We start from the raw sequence: 16071 nt of genomic DNA on the forward strand, positions 1-16071 counted from the left end.
TCCTGTGCCGATGGATCACAGCTGTGATTATCACAGTTACAACAGGCACCCCCTCAGGTAAACCAAGCGACACCGAGAATTTCAACTATTGCAATCAGTAGTGGTAACCATGGTCTCAGTGAAATGAGTGGGAGTTTACTTTTGACTCCAGTAATGCAGAAATTCACTCCAAGGCTCTCAGTTTTTATGACATCCTGCTGTAAGTCAACACAGGAAGAATTCTGGATTAAATGTTCACTCAGTACCTCATGTCATCAGGTGTCAGCTACTGTGCATCAAATAGAGCTTTTACACAGTTGGTTGTTCTGTAGTGAATTTTCAGTGATAGTCTAGAGATCCATACCAAAAAATCAGGGATCTGGGACCTTCTCCTGCCTCCCCCAAACCACAGAATCACTTCAACATGATTTATCTGAAAATTACTCTTAGGTTTCTGTATTCTTTACTGAATTATTTCCTCAGCTGAGGGGAAAAAAAAAAGACAAAAAACAATTTTAAAGGTAGACTAGCAAAACCAGTCACTATATATTCAGTTCTCTTTCACTTGTAACTGATGTTCTTGCCTCCCTAACGTCCTTACTTGAGTGTCTCCAATGCTTACCCTTATTTACAACCTTTGTAGTCTCTTGTATCATTCTCACAGGAGCGGGACAGTGATGGAACTGAGGGAGCTTTCCCGAAGAGAATTAAAAACAAAAAAAGTAAACCCATTATAGTTCAGTGGCACCCATGGAGGCATAGACATGGGGCACACCTCATGCACAGCCCCCCAAGGCTGGTGTGTTGTGCATCCACAAAAGGCAAGAGATAACAGTGGAGCACAGCACGTACCTTGGACAATTGATTTGGTTACTGAAAAATTAAGTCACTTAAAATTATTAGTCAATGAATGACAAATGCAACATACACATTGATTTTGTTATTATTATCTTTTAAAGTCCTACTTTAATTGATAAAGGAGTATCTTATTCGCCTGATCACCCATATGAAAAATCCGTTTACAGTATTCCGGCTGAAAAAAAAAATAAATAAATAAATAAAAGCCCGGAGAATCAGTTATTCTCACTGTCCCGGCTGGCTGCTGAGGCGCGCGGGGGTGCAGCCCCCCGGCCCTTGGAGCATCCCGAGCACCGGGGCTGCAGTGGCGCGGGGGCCCCGCGCGGCGGCGCTGCCCGCCCGCCGAACGGCGCCGCCGGGAGCCGCGGACCGGGCCGGAGCGCCCTCGGGGGGAAACGGGGAAGCCCGCCCGCAGGGAAGCGGGTGTGGCCTGGGGGGTTAGAGCCCGTCTTTCGGGCACGAGCAGCTACACCTGTGTAAGGCACCCGAAGGCCGTGGGGAGCTCATGGCACCTGACTGGCGCCGCAGGTGGTAGCAGGGCGCGGGACCGGCCCCTGGAGTGGCCAGCCGGGCGTGGGCAATGAGGCCGTACCGCTGGTGGCCTGTCCCCACGAACGCGACGTGTTGGGCTGGCAGGACACGAACAACCCGAGCCCAGGGATGGTGCCACACCTTCCCCCGGTCACTCCGGCGCCATGGGAGGCTTTCCTTTAGGCAGGCACAGCCTCGAGTGTCTCAGAAAGCCTAGCAAGCTTCTGCTCTGGCTGAAGGACGGATGCCCTGAAGAGGAGCCTGGCTCCCTTGCCACCGCAGGGGGGTGGTCTTCGCTAGAAAGACGTTTCGACAGCTAAATTTCCACCACAAAACTTGCTAATAAAGGGGCCAGAGCGCCTTAGTAAATTTATGCTTCCTCGCACCTAATAGTGCTCTCTGTACTCTGTCCCCAGGACTGTCTAAAATATACTTTTTCTTGTGGTACAGTAAGAAGCTCACTTTTGTAAAAGGGTGGGGCACGAGTGGTGCCCTGAAACTGCAGTTACTGCAGAGAGAAGGTACCAGAGCCCCAGGAAAATCTCTAGAGAGGTCACATCAAAACATCTCTGGAGGGCCCACATGTGTAAGACTCGATGTAAAGCACTGACAGAGGACGCGGGCAAGCTGAGAAACAGGAGCAGACCATGAATGTGGACAGGGCGGAAAGATTTTTAAATTTCCCAATAAAAGTGGTCAGGTACTGGAAGAGATGTCTGCAGTTTCTGTGGTATCTCTTGGAGATTTTCAGCAGTTCAGCTGGCCTCGAACTTGAGCAACTTGATCTACTTGTTAAGCTTTGAGCAGGAGACTGGACAAAATGACCTCCCTTGTCAACCTAATGTTTTCTATGATCCTCTGATTCAGAAAAAACAGTATCAAGGGGTAAGTGAATCAGAGAGAGCCCTCAAAGTGTGTGAAAGGAGCTGTGAGGCCCCCGCAAAGGCATTTTTGCCCACTGTTTGGTGGGGGGCAAATGCAATTGCCTGGAAGTCCTGCTCTGACTCATCCCAGGAGACATTTCTGCAAGGCACAGTAGAAAAGGAGAAGTGACTGCTGAGCCCTGAAGAGGGGGGGGTGGGGGGAGGAGCTGGCCCCATGGAAGCTCAGAACAGGGAATTTTAGTCTTACTCATCATATTATTTTTGTATTTGGGTTTTCAGATGTAAAGCTCAGTATTTCTGTCAGCATATTAACTCTGTGTGCACCTCAAGTTTGCCCACTAGCCCCGGTGACTCCTTTTATGCCTGACTCCGCACACAGACACACAACTTCCAGCTGGGAGCTCAGTCTGACTAGCACTTTACTAGTGTTTGTAAGGAATAATCGAACTGCCTGGTCAGTGCTATTTAATCTGGGCATTCTGGAGAATTCTGGAGAAAGAAGAAAAAAGATGGGCCTGGTCTGGGAAAGATAAAGACAGAGAGCAGGTTGGGGCAGAGGAGTGAAATGTGGCAGATGACTAAAATGTGGCAGATGAACAATAGAGGATTTACAACAGTTAGAATGGAGATTCATGCTGATTTACCTCATCTTAACAAATGTAAGCAAGAAATGGAAGGGAAATCTATGCAATCATGAAAAACAGTGCTGGAAGATCTAGCAGAATCTAAACCTCTAGCAGAAGACCATCATGTGTTTGTTCTTTGCTGGAGTTTCAGACTTTAATAGTGAGGTCACAATACCACCCCCTACCAAGCTGGGTATGTGTTTTGTGTTTGATACACAATTGTCTTTGTCTTAGACCTAAATGTAGTTAATGCTGGGTTCTGACCATGAAAAAAGGTTTCTGTATGTTTTTCAGTGCTCAGTAATGAAAAACCTGATTTCTATAACCTAGCTTCCTGGCTCCAGGGCAGAGGCCCAGCTCTGGTTCCTGCCCTTCAGCTGGCAGAGGACAGGCTGCAGTTCTGTATGCATATTTCAATATCAGTGCTGCGGGCAAACACATACTTCATAACCAACATTCACACTTCCATTCTCTGCACAGAGTGAGATCTATATCCCTCCCTAGTGAGGGCCATATTCTGACTGCTGGTGCCAAGATTCACACTCTCAGATACTGCAACTAGTGAGACCTATGCTGTCACTCACCTGGAGTACTGCAGGCTTCACACCGTACAGAGCTACCTCCCCTGTAAGTGGAGGAGCCATCTCTTGGCAGAGTTGTAAGGGTAGTAGTTGTAAGGCATGGTGTGAAGAGAAGGTTTAAATATCAGGCCTCTGTAATGAAGGAGTTGATAGAGTGCAAAAGGATCTCCAAAGCTACCACTGTGGTTCAGAACAATGTCTACCCTCAAGCCAGCAGAGACAGTATTAAATTTTCCAGCTTCCTAAGTTCAGGAGGATCCATTATTAGCATTTACCACTCAAATTTTAAGTGCAGTTATTTCAGCCTAGTCCAGTTTTCTTCTAATGAGGAAGTCACAAGAGTCTAGAGGTCAGTGGTTTACAGTCTCCTTCCAGACTTGATGAATCTATGCCATTTCCATTTGGGTAAAACACAGAACTACTCAGTAGGTTGGTACAAATAGCTCTGTAAAAAGACCAAGGAGGACATCTCCTGCTGTGTTTCAGTCTGACATCCTGAATTATGAAATAAGTTCTCAAAGACGGAAGAAAATGATGAGATCAGGGTTTTTCCATTTCTGTTTGTCTAAGGTGACAGAAGCTGTATAAAGCTGGCACTAAAAAAAGTGCAATTGATAGCTAAGTTCATCCGAGGTACTCAAAGTAGGTGGGGGAAGCCCTTTTTTTTCTTTTCTAGTTGACAAAGAAGCCCAAGACTGGAGCAATAGTGGGAGTGTCACAGGCAAGACTGAAACTTAGTGGCAGACATTATGGAGGAGGATTCAGAAGAAGAGTAGCAAAGGGAATTGTCACTGAATCACAACATTCACAAGAACATGTTACCAGTAATCTGAGGAAACTTGATGTTTTGGTTTAACAGAACAATTCACAAGCAACATCAAGATGAGCAATCCAGTCCACAGCAATGGTTTCTTGGTGCTATGATCAAGGACAGAAATGTGCAAGCATAAGTAAATTTAGCAGAGACATCAACAGGACTAGTAGAAGGAAACAAGCAGCTTGGGGCAAAAAAGAGTAGAGTCCAACTCAAAGTAAGCCTTAGGAGGAGAAAATTGGGATGCAGGCATAGCATCTCAAAGATGAGGTCTGTAAAACTCATCTTAGATGGATATGATGCCTAGGAGTGGCTACCTGAAAACAGAGGCTAGACAAGGTTAAGAGAATAAAAGCAGGTGTTTATTGAGGGCCTTCAATAGGAACACCTCGGGAGTCAAAAAGCCTCTGAGGGGCTACACCCAAGATGAATGTCGGGTCACAGGTTTTTCACACTTTTTTAAGTTTGGTCCATTTGCATATCAGGGCTAATTCTCCAATTACAATTTCAGGTAATGATGTAATTACCCCAAGTTTGTTCCCCCTCCCCAGAGGCTTAGTTTACATATTTCAGGGCCTGGGACAACAAGGTGTCCTTGGGTCCAGGCCCAGAGAGGGTTTGTTATGTCTAACAGTAGCTAACAGGCCATGTGAAGTTTTATAGTTACACACTAAACCAGTACAGGGTCTGAAGATACAAAAGCCAAATCCTAAGGCCTCAGATAGAGGTGGTATCAGATACAATAGTGATAAAGATGCATGAGAAAAGTTGTGAGACACAGTACTGCCAAATCATTTTTCACCCCACAACTTTGTACTAGGTGATTTGTATTTTATCTTTTGTTTTGTGTTCTCAGAAGCCAAACCTCTTGGCATACGGAGAGATCCCGTGGAATCTCAGTCTCTCTTTGCTTCAAAAGTTTTTATTAGGCAGCTTGAAAAATTTGGAAACATGAAACTGACAAAATTGAAAAAAATGAACACAAAAAAAAGAACCCCAAATTAATATTGCAAGGATCTAAAAATGTTTTAACCAGCCATGACATTTTTAGGTTAATCCCATATTTCCAAGCATCACAAATTTTGCACTATCAGAAATTGGCTATGCTCTGAACACGGTGCATTTTTTCCCAGCTCAGGCATTTACTTACACCATGGAAATGCATCTGCTGGTTGGCAGAGCCAGTGGCCCCACAAAGATCACAGATCCTGAGTTTGAAAGCTTATCTACCACCCTCATTTCTTGCTATTGCCACAGACATCTTCTCAGCAGTCTGGGGCTTTGCTCCCCTAATGCTGGACTTGTCCTACACAGCTGCCCACCCCTGATAACACAGCTGAGGAGCCCAGAGGAAGTTGTACAAGATGCTTTTGTCAACACTCCTTCCCACATAGACCATCTCCTGTCTCCTTTGTTACTGTAAATTGACATCAGAGTTGCTGAATCATGATAGGGGAGTCACAAAAATGTTATTTATGTTGTAGAAACAAGGCCCCCTCCCTCTCATTTTTTTCCTGCCTGTGTCAAAATGGAGTCACTGATTTTTGTCCTAGCTCCTACTGCACTGGCACTTGAGGCGAGGCACTCTGAGTTCTTCTCCTTTGGGCTGGGATAAAATCCGTGCGCAGACACAACCAAGATTTGATTCTGGCCTGTGAAAAGGCAGCCTTGCTAAGCAGACACTGTGTGGACAGCTCACCGTGAAAAGCCATTTGGAACCAGTTTCTAAGAGATTTGCCTACAAGGTCAGAGCCCCAAGGGAGTTTTTCAAATGAAACACGGCACGTTTGAAAAGCTGACCTGCCACACAGAGGATTTATTTGTACTACAAAAATATTTTGTTAGGGTGCTTAGTTGTGACAGGCTTTATTCACAAGCCTGTAGATGGAGCTGAACTATGGTTTGCCTTTTCAGCACTGTGACAGAGTTCCCAACAAACCACGGTGTTGAGGGAAGAAAATGGTGCTGTGTCTGGAAAGAGGTGCATGGAGCAGGATGACTTGGTAGCATTAGACAACACAGAAAGACACAAGAAGGACATTAAAAAAAGACAAGAAAGAGGCAGGAGGAGACACTGATGACCAGAGACATCAGTGTTACCAAAACATTAAAAATACACAAGGGAACCCGAGTAAGTTATGTCAAAGGGAAAGTCTGAGAGGCCTGGCAAAACACAAGGAAAGGAAGAGATCGTTAGCAAGCTGTCCAAAAACTTTATGATGATCAAAATTTTCTATGTATAAAGTCATAAGCATTTATAAGTTTTATGTGCAGATAAATACTTTTGAAAGCCATATTTTCATAGCCCAGTGAGATTTAACTTTCCTACTACATTAAACTAATACATAGGCTCCACATAGATTTGCCAAGGTATTCAGGGGAAACTTCAGACTTTTACTGTGTAAAAAATTTACCAGGATAAAATACCTGTTAATCTCTTGCAGAAATTAAATTTAAAACTACGACATCCATTAGAAAAAGCTAGGAAAATTAACAAATTAACTAATTTAATTCACACAGGAAAAGAAAGTTGTCATTTCTTTCACCAGAATCCTGTGCCTCTGCTGTTCTCTTCCAAATTCTTATTTTCCAACCAAATAAAAAACAGACAAAGTTGTATTCTAAAAGAAAATATGGAAAAGCAATAAAAATTTCAGTTCTTCATTTACTGAGTCTTTCCCACTATGACTCACCCTAAGATTATCAAAATGCATAATAAATTCAAAATAACAAACTAGTCTGGAATTATGACATAATGTAGCCAACACAAATAATTGACTTTTAAGGCATTACCAAATTGTTATTGTTGCTATTATTATTGTGGCAGTAGGTGAGAACAACGTGTGGCTGAAATTATATCTGTGCAAGAAAAAATCTTGTAACCTAGTTGGAAATCAAATGCAAAAAGCGAGTGACAGAACCTATAGAAGAAATTATTGGAGAGAAAAGAAGATAAATTTAAAAAATATGCTAGTGACTTACATTAACTGTGTGGCTTAGGTCATGTGAAAAATTTCTTTTTTAACAACAAATGAAATCATCGTTCTTGCTCAATTCAGCTGCCATTGTTTGGCTCATAACACACTAAAACAGGACAAAATTAAAAATACTTGCATAGTCATTACAAAGTGTCTACTTAAAAACAGACCATAAAACGCTGCATAAACTTCCCCATCATGTGCTTTATGTATTTCATAGTTTCAAACATATCCATCCCAATTCTATTGAGAAAACATCCTGTTGTACCATGTTTATACAAATGCTTATAGAACTGTGCTGAAATGTCACTGGCTGTTGAACTACAATGCCTTTGCAATCGTTAGCCTGTGCTAAGTAAAGTTGACACCACTTTTGCCACTGCATTTCCATTAAATGTAGGGCAGATTCAACACCAAGTGGGTGATTTATGCTCCATAACTGATAAAGGGTGAGTGACAGCAAGGACAGAGGGAGGAAGTACTTCATTGGCCCTTTTTTTTTTTTCCCTTGGATTTGCATGGATTTTAAGGTCTGTAGCACAGTTTCAGCTGACTTTTCGTTGTGGTAATACCATTTAGTGCTGGTATTGCTGTATTTTTTTTTAATTAACAGATATCAAAACACTTTATTCTTCTTCAGACACAGTGCTTTACTTCAAACAAGGCACTAAACATGTGCCTGCCATGACCAAGAGGGAAAACAAAGGCATAGAGGGTGCAAGTGGCCAGTTAATGAGTCAAGGAGTCAGAAAATTAACTCAATATCCCAGATTACAGGCCAGACCATAAACAGTGGAGCATGCTCTCCTGTGTCAGCATTTGCTGTTCCATTTTCTTGCATGAAATTTGCCTTTCCACGAATGTAATTCAGAGGTTACAGTTAGCTAAAGTGACATTTCTGCAAGTATTTGAAGACTGAAAGAGAGCACCAAAAGTCACAGGAGAGGTGGTCAGGGAAAGAGCACAGTGATGGCAATGCTGTCTGGCGTTAATACAATGCCAGGTAAAGACAAAGGAAAATTTTAGGGGTTTGACAAGTAATATTATTGGTAGCAGCATATTAGTTACTTTTCATGTTGGGGAGGAGTTATTTATAGCTCTTTGTTTTCCACATGGTTTGCTGTGAGACTTTGACAGAAAACACATGGTTCCTATGTCTGGCAATATGGAGAAGATGACAGTCTGGGCTTAAGAGCCACAAGAGTCTTCAGACCTCTGATTTTGCCAGTGCAATTAGTTGTTTTCCAGCTGCAGTTCTTCAAAAAACTTCCACTGTGTATCTTTGGTAGTTTATAATAGGGTAAAATAAAAAGTTTTAAATTTGGATTGAATTTGCTTCCCTTCTGAGTTGCCACGAAATTTATCCAGTTATGCATGCAACATTTACTTTGGAATTTTTCCTCAGAATTAATTTGCAATTGGTCATATTATGAGCAGGAAATCAGGATGGCCCAAGTACAGACTTGTCACAAAGTCTAAAATTTGAGCTTGTGTTTATCAACTGTTTAATACTCTCCATTCCTAAGGGACTGAGAGGATAAGCAGATGGCCTGCAAAGCAAAACTGTAGTATTTGAGGCTTGATGGGAGATGTGCCTTTTGGCCAAGACATGTACAGTATTGCCTGCTATTTATTTCCTTTAACAATTAAGACACACATCCATCACTCAATAAATTGGCTGAAAAACAGCTGTTCCTAGACATCGTATGCCTATCCTAGGATGGGTTTTGTCATGCAATTTAAACTGGTGTAGAACAACACAGGAACAGGCATTACCTGGATAACACTGAGAAAAATGGTAGCTTGACAGGTCATTCAAATATAAGGCATAGGCCTGTTTCTGTTGCAGGATTGGATGCAAGTTCAAATAAGAAAAGGTGAGGCAGAGACTGATATCTGAAAAGGCCTTTTGCCTGAGAGACTATTTAAGAAGCACAAAATCTTAAAGCCACCCACATCTGTCATGAAGGAGCTGCTTTTTCAAAGTCTCCTAAAAGGGGGCTGGCCCTGCTAACAGACAAGGAGATGGTCTCAATGCACTAATGGTTCTTTCCATCCAAATTTCCTGTGTGTGTCACAGCTGCTGATCTGTGCAGCTGTCTCTGGTGGTTTGGTTGGTTTTTTTTTTGCCTGCCCCATCTCATGTTTGTAGACAATTTATCATTTTATGCTGTATATCAGGGAAATGAAGAGTGAGAAATAAGATTCTGATTTTTGCAACATATTGATCGTGAAACCCTCAACTGCCAAGTATCTGTCCTGTTTGTTAGTGATTAAATAGTAAATACCAACACATTCTTACTCTGACAAAACTTTACCCACGGGCTTTAGATTTTCGTTTGTTTTCTTTTTGTTCTCCAGGCTTATACAGTCAGGGATTTATCCCCTGCCAAAGGCTTTAGAAGGTCCCACTCCGGTGAACTCCAATAAGCACCTCTCTTCCCTCTATAGAGAGGAGTTACAGAGAATGCATGAAAGAGTAAAATCAGTTTCCCTACTTATTTGTGGGGTTCAACAAATTTCAATTCATTTGTGGGGTGATGTGACTGTGTAGTAATGGAACTTTAGGGGGGTTGCTGCCAGTAACACATATATATCCGGGTGCAATACATATAGTCCCCTGGGACAGGGGGGACACTGGTTTTAGTCATGGGTGCCTTCCGGCAGACTGGAGCAGGTGCTATCACCCTCTCATTCCTTCAGCTTTCTCTCATCTCATTCACCAGTTGTTAGTCAAATTCACCTCTCATCACTCAGAGGTAAAGACAACAGCTTGGGACCAAAAGAAATGACTGATGAAGAGCCCCTCCTGAGCACTCTAAAGCTCGCACACTGTGGGCAGGAGTAGATTGGCACTGGTTTGTGAGAGTATTGCTCTGTAATTGTTAGTCCTTGTGCTGCCCACCCATCTTGTGTTCATGTCATCCTCCTTTTCCTGTTCCATTCTTTGGGCAGATAGACCCCAGTCGCTGAGTGTTGCCTCCGTGTAAAATAACACGTGGTGGTTGTGGTGTGGGAAGGAAGCTGGCTGTGGGAGATAAAGGTCTGAGGTTAAGAGCAGACCGACTGTTACGTTCCTGGGGCTTTGCTGCTCTTTGTATAACCTTGGTGTGGCTGAGTGATACAAATCAGCACTACCTTTTCTGATAAAATCCGTCTACCAGAGGCAAGCAGCAGCCATACCTCCACATCTTTTTTGTAGTTTATTACAGTCCTGGTGTTCCAAAGGGCCTGGATGGGTCAAAGGTTAGTTTTCCATTATATTACTTGAAGACAGCAACCAAGTTTAGTTGGGGCTCAGAGACTTAGAAAATAAACTGAAGGGAAAAAAATGTATCAGAGAACTTGCAAGAAACAAAAGCCTTCAGGGAAATTCCATGATTGCCAAAGAAAAGAACAGTCGCTGAGAATGTTTGTGCAAAACCACCATCTTCTTCCTTCCCAGAAGGATTAGTACAACTCACTTTGAAAGAGAAAGAAAGAATCAAGAGAGCAAGAAACATTTCACCCAGCTGTCCCACTCTGCAAAGCCCCACTGCTCTACTTCACCCAAAGCAGCAGGCAGAAATGCAAAATCATGCCATTTGTGATGTACAGAAACAAAGCTCAGTGTTTGCATGGGTGGGGGAGAGAGACAGTCAAGCTTATCACCAACTGGAAAAAATGTAGAATAGAAATGCTCTGGTTGCTTTTAAAAATTTTTTTCTTTTTAATTCTTTTATCTCTTTATGCAAGCCTTAATTATTTTTCTTCACAGGAAATACAAATCCTACATGAAGCTTCATTGCACATAGCAATAGAGATTGAACCATGGTTTGAAGATTAGAGAACAAAAGTAATGGTTCTGGAAGGTGCTGCTCCAAAAATCAACCTTTAACTCTTCAGTAGAAAACAATAATTAAAATTAAGTCAGGAAGCATGGAAAAAACAGAGATCTGAACTGATCTCCTCAAAGTGTTTCTTATCCTATCTTAAGAAAAATCTTCTACCTGATTTTCTGAAGTTCTATGCAGTAAAGAAAGTTCTTACATTCCTGAGGGCTATAGAATAAGCAAGTGTGGGTTTACCAGGCAGGTCTATGGCAGCTGCAGTTTCTTCATTTGCAGTGTCCAGAGCAGAACAGACATTGTCCTTAGACAACCTTGTCCAACCATTCTGTCATCTGATTCAGACTCAAGCTGACTGCTCAAAGGGAAAAAGTACTGTGGGCATCTGCATAACTGAAACCTGAGGCAAGCAGAATGTTAAATAAGTCTAGAACTGCTAAAAATTTTCACAACGAAGGGAAACAAAAGTCTGCTTTTTCTCTGAGATCACCTCTGTCCTGAGCATTGCTCTAGCTCTGTCACATAATCCTGACATAAGGCAGTTACTCTGTCTAAGAATATTTGGTGGAACCAGAATGGAATTGTCATGTAGAAACCCTGTAATTCAAAACACACCGTTTGCATATTTTAGATACTGATTCTGTTAAAGCTAATTAAGTACTACTGATGCTATAAAATACTTATAGGTCATATTCAGCTCTGAAGATTATATTATTTATTGGTAAAATATCTAGTAGTCTAAATGTTCCAACAAGTGCAGGTGAAATCAAGAGAGCTCAAGACCTATGAAAATCAAGTCTGAAGTGTAAGAGGAGGACAAACTGTGCCTTTCACACTGCAGAAACGGTAAGCAGTGAAATGAAACAAAATTATGCTTCAATTGCTGTAATAAAAATATGCTTTGATCTAAGGGTGAATTGATAAATTGATGGACTAAAATATATGTTATGCTGAAAGTGATGAAACTGTGTTTTGAGTTTTCAGCCTTCCTTTTGTTTTTCTCTTTCTCCATTGTTCCAATTCTTTTTTGGTCTTTCAGTTTTGTCAGTGAATACAAACAAACGAACAATAATAATAACCAAATAAATCTGAAACATATTTCACAAAAGGAGATCTAAAGAGTTCTAGCTTAGCAAAATTAGAAGCTGCTGACTGGTGAAAATACAGTAAAGATACCAAATAAGCAGAGTGAAAACCTTGCCAGTGAATTTAAGAGAACAAATGAAGGGACAGCATGAAGTGTGCAGGGTAATTTTTAAATAAAAACACAGGTGGGTTTGAAGTAAGAAATGTGTAGAACAGCTACTGGAGAAAAGGTGCTCTTCCTCTTCCTCTCAGTGAAGGTCCATAAATCAAAGCATTTATGGGCTTTACTTAAGGCCTCCTATACTCTTGGTAACAACAGCTGAAAGGAAAACCAGAGGAGCCAGCTCAGAGACTGCCCAGGCAGAGCCATAGGCAGGAGGGATAGCAGCAGCTTGCAACTTTGAAAAAGTTCTCTCTGAAAAAACAGTAAGAAATAATTGTTTAAATCCAATCAAATGCAACTAATGTAGCCTTGTGTAGGAAAGATTTTGTTCTCCAAATCACTTATCATGTCCAAATTTTAAAGATTGCTTTCCATTTTCCGATCTGCACCCACATAATGCAGTTTAATACAATATCTATAACACATATCTTTGTTGACAGAGGATGTTTCTTCTAGCTTTAAGGGCGATTTTGACTTGCAAAGGGCTATGTCAAATCCTATCAATCAATACTTTCTCCAAGGAGAGACACGAAAAAAGTCTGACAACAGGAATCTGTCAGTTTCCAAACCACTTAAAACTCACTAGTCCTGAACACTTTCTGGGTTTATTTGCATAAAACGCACCCCTTTCCTTCTATTTCTTGCCTCACACATTAGATTATTTTCATACTGCATATTAGACCACTAATAAGGCACAAATTTCAGAGAGCATGGTCTAGTCTAATAAGCACACAGTTTAGGACTGAAACCCCCTGGTTTCCCACATCATTTTCATTGGCTCTATGATTTAGTGCAATGACTATTAATGTATGATTTTTCCAGACTTAAATTTCTATCTGCAGAAGTTTATAACACTCAGTTTGGACTGGTCATAAGGAAAAAAATCAATCTCAATAAATATTAAGCACAAAACAGTTTTAGACAAATCATCAGTACTCTGGAAAGAAGCTGAAAGCCAGTTGTGAGTTGTAGTGAAAGTTGAATGAAATAAATGGGGAAGAACTGGTGGAATAGTTTTTTCTAAATGTTTGGTTTCCATATGGAAATCCAGTATGTGTTTTCACAGTAAAAGACACGATAAGAACCTCTTCCTTGCCCAGAATAAGGTAATTTTCATGTCTATATGGCTAGGAGTTCCAGAAGTCCAACCTTAATGACATGCACAATATTCCCAAAGGGACAGAGTTCAATGTTGACCTCAAAATTAAGTGAGCTAGTGATTTTATTTTCCGGGTTTTTTTAGTGTGAATGGGCAGTGGTAAGACATATCTTGAAGTTTAAGCATATGCTGATTTGTCCCCCCCCCCCAAAAAAAAAATCACTAAGCTCTCCATGCAAAATCCATGACAAGTGTGTGAACCAGGACATTTTACTAGAAACAAACAGGATCGGTGTTATATTTTGCTTAGTCTGATACCAGGAGAAATGGTAACTATCATAGTTTTCAGGAGAAAAGACATGACCAGCATGGCAGCATTCTGTCCAGTAAACTTCAAGATTTTAATAACATTTTTAGAAGTTTGAAAGCGGCCAACAGACAGAATAGATGAGATGTTAGATCAAAATGAGAAGAATATGGACATGTTAATTTTGGAACTAGTCATGTTGCTAATCTCTGAGCACATTTGAAAAGAAAGTTTATTTTATGGCAAGAAAAAACCCACAGTTGTGATCTTCAGAAAAATTCCAAAGTGTGTTTTGTTAAGAGAGTTAATGCAATGAGGGGAGTTACAAGACAAACTGACGTTGCCTACTGAATGACTGTGCAAAACAGAAGCAATCTGTATAGAATGAGTTACTTCAGAAGGAAGTATAATGAAGTTTTCGTCTCAAATTAGGTATTTTCAAAATTAACCTCTGCTGCAAGTGTTATAAATTCCATTCCAAAGCAATCTGGAGAACAGAAAACCAAAAAAAACCCAAGAAAATAAAACAACAACAACAAAAAAACCCAACAAAAAAACCAAAAACCAGACAAAATCCACACACACAACAACAACAAAACAAAACCAAAAAACTGTAAAGAAAAGCTAGGAAATTAATTTTCACTCTAAATATTGACAAAACCATTCAGAGAATTTAACAAGAATTTAGAAATAGTTTGGTTTCCGTGACCAGATTCTCAAGTCTGCATTTATTGGACAACTGAAACATCTAACAGAAATATAATGCCTGAATCTAGTCTCAATAAGTGACATCAACTTCCACTCCTGACCCTCTCCTGCCTTCCTATTATTGGACTTCTTTTGTAGCAACTTCTCTAATTAAGAAATCGTGCTTTTTTAATGTCTAATCCTCTACTAAAATTTTACTCGCCCATCATGCAGCATATAAACTTGCATTTTCCCCCTTTGGCTTTGCAGAATAAATTTTCAAGATTATTGTAGTACTCAAAAATAACAAAAAACCTTCTCAAATTTAAAACGTTTCTGCATATTGTATCTTTTGTCTCTTTTGTTTGTTGTGGAATATCCTGCTCCTCTCTTTCAGCCTTTCCAAGTTCTATTCCATGCCCCACAGCACCTCCAGGGAATGGTTTCCTACTTGTGAGAAGTCTGTCATGCACCACCTTTTATAAGCAGAAAGCACCTCTACTCTCTGAAAACTTATGGTACACTCTGTTCTCTGCAACCATGAGTGTGAGAAATAAATTTTTCTTTTTTAGTATGAAAAACATCCAAATCACAAGATACACAGATAAATCTCTCCTCTAGAAACACCCATTTCTTCCATGTTGCCAAGGAAATGAGTACATAGTTAATCACAATCAACAAAACACAGTCCTCTCCACCTTCTCTATTTCTATCTTTCAGCCTGTAAGCTCTCCAGACAAGAAGCTTCTTGCTGCATTTTTGTACAAATTTTGGGGATGAAACAAAATAATTAAGAAAAAGCCTTTGCATTCTGTGTAAGAGCATCCTGCTAAAGGGGATCGAAACAGAGACACAGGACATGTTGGTGACTGAGTTAGGCTGTGGGCCTGAGAAAATGAAGCCAGGAGTTGCACAGGCACTCGAAGGTCAGCAGATTTCTCATCTCTTTGTCAGTGTACCCTGCAGTGTTCTGTTAACATTTTGCAATAGGTTCGGCAGCTAAGCTTTTGGGGTGGGTGTAAGAGTGCACCGCTTCCTGTGGTGACCGTTCTTCCTGTTTTCTCAAGGCCGATGGAGACGAGCTGGCGGGGCTGCTGATTTTGAAACAGGGGCAGATGCATGATTGTCTTGTGAGAGCACAGAATGAATCATCATCCCATTCTTATAGAAAAATCCCGAATCTTTCCAGAGTTGGAACTCTAACTGTGTGGCTTTGGGCTACCTGCTCTTTCATTGAGAAGAGGGTGGGAAATGCCCAAAGAGTCAAAAATCAAGAGCCAAACCACAATAGATCGTGAGATTAGTTTAAAAATCATATAACTTTTGGAATATATTTTCTCTGTTCACTGAATTTCCATATCTTAACCTACATCCTATTCTCTGCAATAAAAGCAAGAAATATTTTCTTTTTTAATATGAAAAACATGAAGTATCATGAGACTTTTAATAAAACCACAAATCAGTAGCCATAGATGGACAGAAAGATTACTGAAACACAGAACTACTTTTACACAGGTTTTGATAAACGTTCAAACAAAATAAATATTCAAACTATTGAAGGGTTCAAGGGTACAGTAATTCACTTTATTAGTAAAAGAAGAGAAATCTTTGGTAAAAGACAGGAAAGGAAGAGAAAATAAATTGACAAAAG

Source organism: Corvus kubaryi, unplaced genomic scaffold (genome assembly GCF_017639235.1).
Source record: "Corvus kubaryi isolate FWS band 111438036 unplaced genomic scaffold, C.kubaryi_AGA036_p1.0 37392, whole genome shotgun sequence".
Taxonomy (NCBI): Eukaryota; Metazoa; Chordata; class Aves; order Passeriformes; family Corvidae; genus Corvus; species Corvus kubaryi.